Source organism: Rousettus aegyptiacus, unplaced genomic scaffold (assembly GCF_014176215.1).
Source record: "Rousettus aegyptiacus isolate mRouAeg1 unplaced genomic scaffold, mRouAeg1.p scaffold_m13_p_1, whole genome shotgun sequence".
Lineage (NCBI taxonomy): Eukaryota > Metazoa > Chordata > Mammalia > Chiroptera > Pteropodidae > Rousettus > Rousettus aegyptiacus.
Window position 1 is genome coordinate 24858516 of NW_023416284.1, and position 13339 is coordinate 24871854.

Here is a 13339-nt window from a genome sequence, read left to right on the forward strand (position 1 = left end):
CATTTTAGAGTGGGGATAATAATAGCACTTACCTGAACATTATTGAAAAGATTTTTGAGATAACGCATGTAAAAGCACTTAGAATAGTATCTGGCACATAGTAAACAGTCCATAATTGTTAGTTATGATTGGCTATAAATGGAAAGGTGGGTGTGTGGATAGATAGATGACTGGAAATCAAGTCAAATTCAATGCATTTTCAAATGTATTTCATCAGGCAAGTTTCCACATTACAGTAGGTTAGAGTCTAAGTCTAGGGAAGAAGAGAATTTTCCTTTCATTTTATTTTCCCCAGCGACTTTTCTGAAAGGCTTCTTCCTTCCCTCCCCACATCTTCTATCCTCACACCACCCAGCCTTGCAGGGACAGATGTTAAGTCCATAGACATAACTATTTTATTAATTTTCCTTGGATGATTGATGATTATTTCTAGCTTTTTGTCACTTCTCATAATTGGCAAAAAAAAAAAAAAGTGTGGATTTAAGATCAGCAGCTTTAAGCACAAATATTAAAGCATTTTAAAAATAAGCTCAGTTAGGGATGATTCACATTGTATTAATAAACCATACTGTAAATTTTAACACCATATATGTTCATTTCATGAAGAAATAAAATTCCACATTGTTAACAATACAACTTTATATCTATAAAAGACATTAGAAAAATGAGGTGTACATTCCCCCTCAATTTTCTCTTTTCTCCCAATTTTGAAATTTCCAGAAATTTATAACTTCAAACCCAATATTTTAGATATTTTAGTGAAATATATTTTCTGCGCTGCAAAGATATCTGACCCATTGGGTTTCGCCGAGACTCACTGCCGTCTGCTCTCTTCCTTGGCATGTACAGCAAAGGGATTCCACGTGTAGTTCCAGCTACTTTAGGCTGTAACAGATGAGTGTGTTGGTAGTGACTGCAGCATTTTCTTTTTACCTCTCAGTCAATCACTATCACACTCTGACTTCTATACCTGTCTCTGTGCCTTGCTCCCTGAGAACAGGAGCCTCTCCCTGCTTCATCTTGTCTTCAGCATCCAGTGCTGGATGCTCACAGGTGCTGCTTCTAGTCACTGACATGCCCCATCTTTCTCACTCCTTTTTATCTTCTGCTCCCACCCCTGAATTTCTGAGCACAGTTCACCACCTTAAAAACATGACCAACCAGATTGGCAACAAAGAAATAACCTGATCCATATTTATGAGGGTGTGTGGAAATAGGTGCAGTTTATGGAGTGTAAGTAACCTTTTTGGAAGGCAGTTGGTCAATATCTATAAAGTATAAAAAGCATTTACCTTTTAATAGAACCACACTACTTCTAGAAATCTACAAATGAATTTGAGCAAGTACACAAGGTATATTTCAAAGAAGGTTTGTATAGACCATTAGAGTAGTAAAAAATTACAAAGAACCAAATGTATTTTAATCAAGTGGTTGCATTTTCTGACAGTTCTAATTCTTAGGTAGTTCTTCCTTACTCTGTGTTGAAATCCACTCACCAGCACTTCTGCTTGTGGGTGGGAGGTTTCCCTCCCTAAGGCCTCACAAAGCAAGTCTAATCTAAGGTCATGTCATTAATTTTGTCCCTGCGTGCATGTGGCCTCTTAGGTCAAAGTTGGGATGGAGTGTCTGAAAATTTCGTATTACCAGGATTTTTGGAGGTCCAATTGAATAGGGCAGGAGTCTCAAAGCAAGTCAGCCATGATCACAACCTTGCAGAGTTATAAAAACATCAACAGCTATCAAATTATTTATTTGGCCACTCTCATCACAGTGTTACTCATTGAGTGGAATTATTTACTGCACTGAGGGTACTTTCTTACTAAGCAAAGATCATGCAGGTTTCTTGAGCTTTCTTTAATATTGGCTTGATGTTTTGCTTCACTTCCTACCTCTTATCAGTAGCAAGTGGCTGCCTACTCTTTGTTGAAATCTCACACACACACACACACACACACACACACACACAAATGGGATAGCATTGCTGTGACATATTCTTATCCTACTAGTAGGGAACAACAGGGTTAGCTTGTTAGAAAGAATGTTGGAATTGTAGAAAAGACTCATAGCCTTCTGGTTAAAGATGGAGCTGTTCTCCCTGCACAGCAAGAACCAAACACCTTCTTTCCCCTTATGGCCGGCAAGTATTCTTCAGAAGAGGAAAAGAGGAACGAACTTCCCTACTTCCTGACTTATCTGGTAGAAGCATTGTTTGTGTTATGAATCATGGCTCCTGTGTGTTGGCCAAGGGTTGGGAAGGGCAGGGCTGTGCTATTTACCCAGAATAGCTGTCCACCCTTAAAAAAAACTATAGAAATATAAATTTTCATAAGGAGATTTACAGAGGAGACTCTTAACATCAGCAAGGGATTTTTCCGAAGACCAATCAGGTGTCCTCATTCACTATATACCACATAGCATCTCCCAAAATTATGTCGTAAATTAGAGTAAGAAAGTTTTAAGTGATTCTGTTTTAGAACCTAAATCATTCTTAAATGCCAAAGTAAAGTTATTTAAAAATTTTGTCGTATAAGGAGAATTAACCATGTTCAACGCTTTGCACCTGAGGTCCCAAAGAAGAAAAGAAAAGGAAAACTTAGTTGTGTCTCTTTTCATCTTTTGGTAGTTTAATCTCTCTCAAAGAACAGTTTTTGCACTGGGTGAAGCACTCACTACGACCACTGCCCAAGAACTTTTCCTTGTACCTATATGACTCACATGGGGATCTACTGATATCGGAGATCCTAGACACCACCAAATTTGCTATTCTGTGACAATTTATCCAAAACTTCTCTTTAGGGCAAAAAAGAAAAAGAAAAGTCACTTTCTTTTCATTTCTATCTCTGGCACTATCAAGTGATTTCTTTTTATGAGTCATTTCTATTCCTCCAACAAGAAACAAAGATTTTAGTCACTGCATGCAGGTTACATAAAGGCTATCACTGGCAGAGGATAAACAGTTAAGTCATGCAAGATGTCAAGGTGGAACAGTAGGCCTAGCTCACTAACTAGCAAATGACTGACACAGGAAAAGCCAGTCTTTCAAGTCACCTTCATTTATAATGGGTTCTTAGGGTAGTTAATGAAATAAGAAAGCTCTAAGTTTGAATCTGCAAATGTCAAGGACTAGTAGTGTATTCTTTTGATAATGCCTATGTCGTGATCATTTGTCAGTTTTCTTGTAGAATTCCTCATCCTGTGAATCTTGGTGGGCAGCAGGGACAACTTCCCACTACAGAAGCTAAAATTTACCAATACTCACTTTCCTAGGTCCTTAGAGAGCTAAGGCTCAGTCAGATACGTGACTTCAGCTTGACCCAGCAGCTGGATTTGCTTAGGATTTTTGATACTACAGCTGGAGATGGGGAAAATTCTTTACATAGTTCATTGTAAAGCAGTAGCAGCCTTTGCCATTGGGATCAGTGTGGCATCCAGCATCCAATGCCAGTGGTATCCTTGATGATGGCTACAGCAGTGAGCATGCAGCAACAATAACGAGGCTGTCTTTGCCTACCTGGCTCTGTGATGTGATTTGTGCATAGTTCTAGGTGCCGGGTCTCCCTTTGTGTCTGCTTATTTCCCAAACCTTGTTTCCACAGCCTTCTAGTGATTTTATAGTCTACCTGTGATATTATGATACACTAAGAAATAAATATTTGGTTTTCATTACCAGTTCCTGGCACAGAGCTTCTAAAATCCTTGGAATTTCCTGAGCGATAGGGGTGAGAGAAGCATCTTTTGTTATTTATAATAAGCCCTTCTCAACCATACCAGAGTTTATGCTAACAAAGTGACTTTTGGCAGATGGGAGCCAGTTGCCAAAGGAAACAACCATGTGATTAAGGGGTTGGAACTTTCAGTCCCCACTTCTGGGTAAGGGAGAGAGGGCTAAAGATTGAGTCTCATCACCAATCATCAGTAATTTAATCAATCGTGCCTATGTAATGGAACCTTCATAAAAACCCTAAACAAAGAGATCTGGAGAGCTTCCATGTTGGTGAACATATCAAGGTGCCGGGGGGATGGCATACCCAGAGAGGGCGTGGAAGCTCCACATCCCTTCCCACCTACCTTGCCCTAATGCATCTCTTCTATTTGGCTGTGCCTGAGCTATATCCTTTACAATGAACTGGTAATAGTAAGTCATCTCCTGAGTTGTGTGAGCCACTCTAGTAAATTATTGAACCTGAGGAAGGGAGCATAGAAACTCTCAATATATGTATAGTCAGAAATGCTGGAAACCCAGACTTGCACTTGGCATCTGAAGTAGACAGCAGTCTTGTGAGACTGAGCCCTTAATCTGTGGGGCAGTTAAGCATCAGAACTGCTTGTTGTAGAAAACTCACAGTTGGTGCCAGAAGTGTGAGTAGGAGTGGAAAAATAGTTTTCCTTTCACTACCCAGTGTCCTTTCAATAACATTTATTTACTGATATAATCAGCCAGGATCAGTTTCTGTCCCTTGCAACCAAGAACCTAACACCTGAACAGCCAGGAAGCTCTTTGAAACTTTATTTGGGGTCTTGCCGTTACAAGTAAACTCATTTCCTGTTCTGTGTTTGGGAGACATAGTGTAAGGAGAGCACAGAACCAGTAGACCTGTTTTCTGGTCTAGACTTTGCCACTTCCTGGTTATGTGACCTGGAACAAATCCTTTCCCAGCTCTGAGCAACAGTTCTCTCGCATGCACAATTAACAGTCTGTACTAGACCATTAATTCCCCAAACCAGCTATGCTTTAGACTCCCTTCAGGCACTTCTTTTTCAACATTTGTTTTCATACAGATTCCTCATCCCCATTCCTGAAGAAACTAATTTAATAGATTTAGTAGATCTCTGACAAGTATACCAACGAAGTAGAGGCAGCAGCACCTTTGAGAATCATAAACTAAGGATCTCCAAGGTCCACTCCATCTCACATACTCTCACCTTCTAATGGAAGACAAAGGCAGTTTTATTGCTGTATTTCTTGGGCCCCAAAATTTCCTGGCACACAGGTGTTCAGAAAACACTTGTATCTGAGTAAAGGGTAAACAGAAACTCTCTGCAACTTTTCCATAAATCTAAAGTTATTCCAAAATAAAAAGCATATTTAAAAGAATACTGGAAAGAAGGAAAGAGAGAAGGAGGAGGGAGTGGGCAGGAAGGAATTTTACCCACACCACGGTGACCTGTGGAACCATTATGTTATAATGGCTACAAAAGAGCTTGTGGCCTGTCTTTGAGGACCACCGTTCCTTGTGCTTGGAGCTGTAAAGATCTGAGTTCTACTCCCAGGATCCACACTTAAATTTACTAGGCCTCGGTTGCCTCAGCTATAAAATAGAGCTCTTCCCTCCCTTACAAAATTACAATAATTTTGTAAGAACAAAATGAAATAATGAGTTGCTGTAATAATGAGCACTAACTCTATGCCAAGTTCCTTGCTAAACATTTTATGAGCATTCTTTTCATTAATTTTTATAACAGCCTTGTAGGTAGGATGATAATATCCCCATTGTATAGATAAAGAAACTCAGGCCTCCAGAGAATTTGATCAAGGTCATGCAGCCAGTGAGGGAAGGGCTCAGGGATGAGCCCAGGACATCTGACTCCAAAAGCTCCACATGGTCCTCTGCCCTGTGATTTCTATACACCAAGTGTTAAAGAAGTGTACATCTTGATTTCGATTATTTCCATCCCATTCTTCCCTCTACCCCTACTCTCCCACTTCTTCATCCAACTCTCCAAACTGAGCCAAACTAGACCCTAGGAGTTCCCAAACAGAGCTATAGAAGAATTGGTAGGTCATCAAGCCTTGGAGATGGGGCTGGGAATCCCCACCACTCCCATGTCTGCCACAGGGAGTCAAGATGGAGACAGGCATCCCAGAAAGGAAGGATTTGCCTCTCTAAGAACCCAAAGTACTAAGTCAGGCTCACCTTCTGCTCTTCACCTCACTCAGGAGAACACTGGCCACCACCTTAAACAACTCCTCTTAGGCAGAAGAAATTTTAGATTATTAGCTTGTGCTGCTTTCCTAGCTGCATTCAAACAAGTAGTTTCTAAATATCTGAATTGTTTTTTTTAAACAGCTGGCCACATTCATTTATCAGTACCAGGCGGGCCCCTGCCGAGGTTGAGTGCAGCCTTGATGTGGCCTGGGAACACAGGAGGCTGGGCAGCAGGCTGTGCTGGGTGTGCCCAATTGCTGCCCAGCTGGGCCTGGCAGGGAGGCTTTTAGTGGTGTTGCTAGGCAACCTGGGTAATTGGAGAGGCCAGGGATTGGGCTTCTGGGCCACAAAGATTAAGAGCCTCCTTCATCACACTGCAAACCATCATTATTCCCTGTTCCAGAGGCCTACAGCAATCTCTGTGGTTATAGCCTGAAAGAGTGCTTTTTTAGCTACACAAATTAAGAACCAGCTTTTCAATATTATGGGTTAGTGGCTGTGGTTGTTTCTTTTTGCTACATCTTTGAGGATACACTTGGAATAAATAGGCAAAAGATCTAAAAACATAAAATGCCTTCACAAACCCTCTTTTCCAAAAGTTTTCCTTCTTCCTGAAGCAAAGCACACTTGCCCTCAAGTTTGAGGGCAACTCAGGTAGGGACACTCTGCTCCCTGAGGTCTCTGCATGCCCACAATGTATTAAAAGCTTCTTTGGAATCCCACAACTGTGGCCATGGTTCAGGGTGGAGGGACCAGGGTCTTGGTCATGTGCAAGGCCACTCAGCACAATAGTTTCTTTGTGTCTCTCCCATTCCAAGACAATCACAATACCTCTTCTTCCCAGTCTACCCAACCACTTTCACTTATACTATTTTAGTGGATCCTCGCAGCTGTCTTGGGACAAAGACGTCATTATTATTCCTGTTTTACAGATGAACAACCAAGGCAAAAAGAGGCACCTATGATTACATACCTAGTTACAGCAAAGCTAGGGCACCAACCCATTTTTCTGAGGCCAGATCCTGGGCTCTCCACTATGCCACACTGCCTCCCCATGGAGCTATTTAAGATATTACTTATATTTTACTACCCTATTACAATATGAAAAATACAAATAATAACACACGCTGGTACGGAGACAAAGAACTTCATCCTGTATCTCATACTATCCTCAACACATCTTCCTTGTTGATTGCAGTTGGGCTTTCAAAGCTGACTCATGTACACTGAGGAATACAGTCCAGAAGAATTCTCAAAGATGGACACACTATTTAACTTTGTGAACAGACCTACGACACAAGAACACAGGGCTGAAGGAAAACCCTGACCCTGAGCCATCTCCTCCTTAATTCCAGAACTTGACTTGATAGCATATTATGACACAACGTTAGTCCCTTCAGTAAGGAGACAGAATCATTGCTTTCATTAGATATTTGTAGGTGTTTTTTCAAAACTCTTTCACTGCCTTATCTACAGTGTTTCTTAAATAGTGGTCCATTGATCATGACCAACTGTGCCAGTTTGCATGGAACTAAGGATTTTTTGGGATGTGGAACTTGGGGTGTTAAAATTAGGACAGTTCTGGACAAACTAAGGATAGTTAGTCACCATATCATAGACCACCTATATCAAAATCATCTTGGGATGTCAGGCAAAGACAGTTGGTTTTAATCTTAGGGCAGTGGTTCTTAACCCTGGATACACATCAGAATTGTCTGAAAACACTGTAAAAAAGTATTGACATCTGAGATCACCCTAGATCAATGGAATCAGAGTCTCTGGAGCTAGGGCCTGGGTATCAGTATTTTTTAATGTGCAGCCAAAACTAAAAAGTCCTCCCCTAGAGATCTGAATTCAGAGAGTCTGCTCTGGGGTCTTGCCCAGGAATCTTTTTAACAGCTCTTCAGGGGATTCTTGTGTACACCCCAGTTTGATAACCAATGAATTCTTACACGATGTGTGCATTCATTGGACAAGCATTTTCTGAATGCCTTGTATGTGTTAGGCTCTGGAAACACAAGAAAAAAAGCAAAAAAAAAAAAAAAAAAAAAAAAAAAAAAAAAAAAAAACCCAGCCACCTCCTGTTCCCCAGGCTCTCTCTATCCAGTGAGAAATAAAGACCTACAAATTGTTTCAACATAGATTACTGCAATTTAGATTTTAAAATGGGTCAGCATCATCAGAGTGGTTATGGTTACTCAGTTCCCAGAAGCACAGTGTTGTAGATTAAAGAGGGAGCATGTTATTTGCCATTCCTCCCACTAAAAGATGGGTTTGTCCCTCCCCTCCTTACAATTAGGCCAGCCTTATGACTAGTTTTGACCAATGATACATGGCAGAAGTAGTGCTGGGTACCTCTCAAGGCCAGGCCTCAAGAGATCTCAGCCCCCACTTTTGTTCTTCTTAGAATTCTCCTCCCTTTGTGAAGTCTGACACGTATCAGAGGGTTGACTATTTGAGGCTACTTTGCTATGAGGAAGTCCAAGCTATTCACATGGAGAGAGAGGCCGCATAGAAGACCACCAAGATGCCAGACCTATGAATGAAGCCTTCTTGGATTTTCCAACCCAGCTCATCCACTAACTGAATACAGATGTTCCTTGACTTATGATAGGGTTACATCTGACAAACCCATTGTAAGTTGAAAATATAGTAAATTGAAAATGGATTTGATACACCTAACTTACTGAATGTCATAGCTTAGCCTAGCCTGCTTTAAGTGTGCTCACGACACTTACATTAATTAGCCTTCAGTTCGGCAAAATCATCTCACTGCCACCACCCAGGATAACAAGAGAACACTGTACTGCATATCATTAGCCCAGGAAAAGATCAGAATTCAAAGTACAGTTTTTACTGAGTGCATATCACTTTCCCACCATCGTAAAGTCGAAAAATCATTAAGGTGACCCATCGTAAGTCAGAAACAACCAAGTGAATGACCCCAGCTGACACCACATAGAGCAGAAGAACTGAAAAGAATTATGACAAAATTAAATGGTTGTTGATTTAGACTACTAAGTTTTGAGGTGGCTTGTTATACAGCCACAGCTACCAACACACGTCCTCAGAGATAGAAGATAGAATGACATCCCATGCCATTCTGCTTTCCCACAAACACTGTTCATCTTCATGTCCCTCCATAAAGTAGATGCAGATGTCTCACCTGAAATAGACTCCCAATTAGTCTCCATCTGTTTCCACTCCTGCCCCCCTCCAAAACAAAACAAAACACACTATAAATCAGAATATATGACTCTCTGATTAAAATTCTTCACTGGTTACCCATCATCTTCAAGATAAAAACGGTATCCTTACCATTGCTGATAAGGACTTGCGTGACCTGGTTCCTGCTTCTTTGTGGAATCCTACCAGTCTCACCCAATATCTCTATGCTGCATACCACAGAGCCTTCTTTCTGTCCCAGGAACATACCACTCTGTCCAGGCTCATGGTCTTTGCACTTGCCATTCCCTCTACCTAACTCCTTCTCCTCTGTCCCTCACATGCACCAACACATATACATGAGGCCAGCTCCTTCGTAACAAATAACACCTTAGGAAGTCTTTCCTAATAAACCATCATGTAAATGAAGAAGGAAAGAAGATGGAAGCGTAGAGTAATAGAAAGAACACTAAAATCGTGGCAGTCAGAAAACTCTGCTTGTTGCTCCAATTCTGCCCCTGCTCACCTATGGATGAGCCACTTCACCTCACCTGATCAGAATCCTCATCCCCACCAAGATACATACAGCCAGGGAGGTTATGTGTGCCATATACTAGAAGTCTTCACTTTTTTGTTCATGAATCCCCGTAAGAATTTTGAAAAAGCTATGACCCTCTCATACGTTTTTAAGTTAATGACTGAAATTATTTTTCTCAAGTTAAAATTCATCCCAAGGCAGAATTTGCTGGCACAATCTTTATTAGAGACATGCTTTAGATATATTTTCACCCAAACTTGGGAGCTAAGATTTAGTTTTTCAGTTTATGGAAATTGTCAATGTAAGAAAAATCCAAACCTATAGGGGATTTTTAGGAGTTTATCTGAGCCAAACTGACAATTGCTGGGAAGCAAAATCTCAATGGATTGAGGAAGTGCTCCAGAAAATGGCAATTTTGCACCTTATTTTATATATTAGAATCAAAGGAAGAGACATAAAGGGGGTTACATAAAGTCCATTGGTTATAGATTAAGGAGGTGGGAAAAAGCAAAGTGGGGTAAAATCTATAAGACTGGATAAAAAGGAAAATAGATACGTACTTCTTTTACAGTGGTGGGCACAGGATAATTAATAATTAACATTTGGACATAAAAATGGTATGAAGGTAACAAAATATAACAATGAGGGGTTTTGTGGTCTCATGCTCTAGTGCAGGGGTCCCCAATCCCTGGACCAGTACTGGTCCATGGCCTATTAGGAACCATCCACACAGCCAGAGATGAGTAGCAGGCAAGCAAGCAAAGCTTCATCTGTATTTGCAGCTGCTTCCCAGCATTAGCATCACTGCCTTAGCTCCACCTCAGATCATCAGGCATTAGATGCTCATAGGAGCACCAGTCCCTGGTGTCAAAAAGGTTGGGAACAGATGCTCTAATGCAATGGGCATGTCCTGAGGGATCTGGAAAAAGAGAGTGTGATGACATTTCAAAGATGTGTTATCTTAGATGCAAAAAGATAATAGATAAGCTTACTTAAAGTGAAAATTTACTTTTGTCAACAAAGCTACAGGCCTAAAATATGACTATATGTCACAGCCTGCTTTTCATTAAAAATTTTTATGCTTAAACCATCCTATGTAGTTACTTTCGATCTCTGAGTTTGTAGGGTCACCCATGCTGGCCTCTCCTGAGCTTGTCAAATTTAGAATATGGCTCCTCTTTGATCCACAAAACTGTCTACCATAAAACCCAGTTGTCAAAGGCAGTCCTCACTATTAAACCAATCAACTGAACCAGAATATTTCTGTCTGTAAGAAAATCTACCTTCATTTCTAAAAATTTCTATAAATGAGTTCATTTGCATCCCCATGACAACGAGCTCAAATCCCACAGTTCTAATTTCATAATACATAGATAAAGAGCTAGAGCACTTTTGTTTGAGGTAGAGTAGCATGATGGTTAAGAGCACACATTACAGAGGAAAGGCACAGAAATCAGGTCCTGATTTTGCCACATAATAGCTCTGTGACCTTGGGCAACTTATTAAATAAACCTCTCGGTGCCTTGGTAACCTCATCTGTAAAAACAGCATAAGTATTTACTTTATAGATCTGATATGAGTATTAAACAAGTTTATTATGCTATATAACCTTTAGGACAGTGCCAGGCACATAATTAGCATTAAACAATCCCCAAGAAACGTACCATAGAAAGATTCAGAGAGGATCTAGTAAAGAGAGCAGAGTTGAAAAGGAGAACTTTAAAAAAATCCAGAGAAGCAGATCACTTTCAGGAAAGAATACCTGTGGAATTTGACAATCTAGAAACTGATTCCCCTAAAGCTATCCATGTCCACATTCCCCCAGATCCAGGGCCACTGGTATATTCGACACAAATTCCCTGGCACATTCGGAGCTTGGTGTAATTTCTGGTGTCCCATCTAAAACTCCATCTCTTTCTTTTGAACTTAAGAAAGTACGAGAATTGCAGATTAGTAAGTAATATATCCCTGAATTTGCTCCAGATTATACAAATGTAAATCATTCATAAATTTTAGTACTTTTATTAGGAGACTAGATTAGCTGCAACCCAGCATATAGCTGAGGACAAACACCCAAAGATCAGGACACAGGACAAGTCAGGAGGCCCTTCATGAACCATCTGGAAGTCCTCAAAAGGAAGGATTATTTCCTCAGACAGATAGGGACCCCATCAGGCCTGGAGACCTTGGTGTCATCTCCTCCTATGCATCAACCACATTTCTGAAATACAAATCAGATATTCTCCCTTTGCTAAATCCCTCCAATAGCTATCAGATGCCCTTGATAAAATATCTAGGTTCCAAAGCAAGGCACATACGGACCTCACGACGTGAGCCTTTCCTATTTACCCAGTCTCATTTCTTGCCATGCCTCCATATACATCCTATACTTCAGCCATACTGAGCCCCCAAGCAATTCTAGCTCTCTCCCTTCACTAGGCCTTTTCACGCACCTCCCTCTACTAGAATACCTCCCTTCCCCAATTTGTTCTCCTGGTGAAGTCCTAACACCCTCTTCAAGGATCTGTCCTGAACACCTCCTCTGCAAAGCTGCATTGAGCATCTACCATATGCCTGCACTGGGCACTAGATACAGTGGAGAACAAAGCAGACATGGTAGAATTAAATGCCCCTCTTAGTACCCTCAGCAACCTCTGTTCCTGTCTAAGTTACTATTGTCATCTTTGTATTACCACCGTCTCCTCCACAAAGGCTGTGAGCACCCTGAGAATAGGACTCCTGTTTTATTCATCTTCAGATCCCTATTATGGAGCCCATGCATCTAAAATATTTGCTGGATTCATTAACTCACAAAGGATTCCTCAAACATTTTTATACCAAGGACATACAAGTTGCTGGTTATACAACTGTGAACCAATAGACACTGTCCCTGCCCTCTTGGGACCAACAGAGCGCTTGATTGAATAAATAATGTATGAATGAGTAAATGAATTAATGAATCAGAGAAAGAATGTGCTCCTCCCCACTCGGACGAAGCATGCCAGAGCAAGGATGTACAGGAAGTACGAAGCCAGTGTCTAGGAAGTTGGGGATTTATGATGTCCTTTTGTTCTTTCTGATATAGAGAAAATTATTAGCCATGTGACCTTAGGCAAATCCTTTAACCTGTGTGTATCTTCATTTCCTCATTTTTAAAATGAGGATAATAATATAACAGGGCTATGATTAAATAAAATAATGTATTTAAAAGCAGAGCTGTTTTTTGGACCTGGCAGTTCCCATCATTTGCTTAGTGTGAGTGTACCGATTTAGAAACACAATAGTACAGCCTGCACGGGACAACATCTCCCTCCAGCTCCAGGTCCCGGCCGTGATCTCTACTTCATACTCCCAGGAGGCTCCTTCCTCATTGAGTCTCACCCCCACCCCTTCTTGGCCTCTGTTTCTTCACAACGCAGTTCTGTGTTTACAAATCTACCTAAGTCAAGGCCAGGGGCTGCCTTACATATCTTTATAAGCCTAAGGGAGGTGGTTAAGGAGAGACGCAGTAGGAAGGGGGCCAAAGAAGAAGGGAAGAGCACAGATGCGTATTGAGGCCCCACTATGTGCTGGCTTGATATTGACATGCATCGTCTCATGGAATCTTCATGATAATACCACCTTGCAGATGAGGAAACCGAGGCTCAGGAAGAGAACAGGAGAGATGGGATGTGAAACCAAGTGTCTCTGTGACTAAAAAAATTTTCCT

General features: G+C 41.0%; 1 protein-coding gene across 3 annotated transcripts in view; it reads right to left on the reverse strand.

Annotated features, from left to right (window-relative positions):
• The window catches only part of RHBDL2 (rhomboid like 2), a 38587-nt gene that overhangs the window by 24175 nt on the left and 1073 nt on the right, over positions 1 to 13339 (reverse strand). The window contains exon 1 of one of the 3 annotated variants that reach the window (XM_016157368.2): positions 5916 to 6022. The exons of the other annotated variants lie outside the window; for them this stretch is intronic. The gene's annotated coding sequence lies outside the window, so the exon portion shown is untranslated. Of the gene's footprint in view, positions 1 to 5915; positions 6023 to 13339 lie in introns of those variants that run through there. 3 annotated transcript variants of the gene reach the window in all.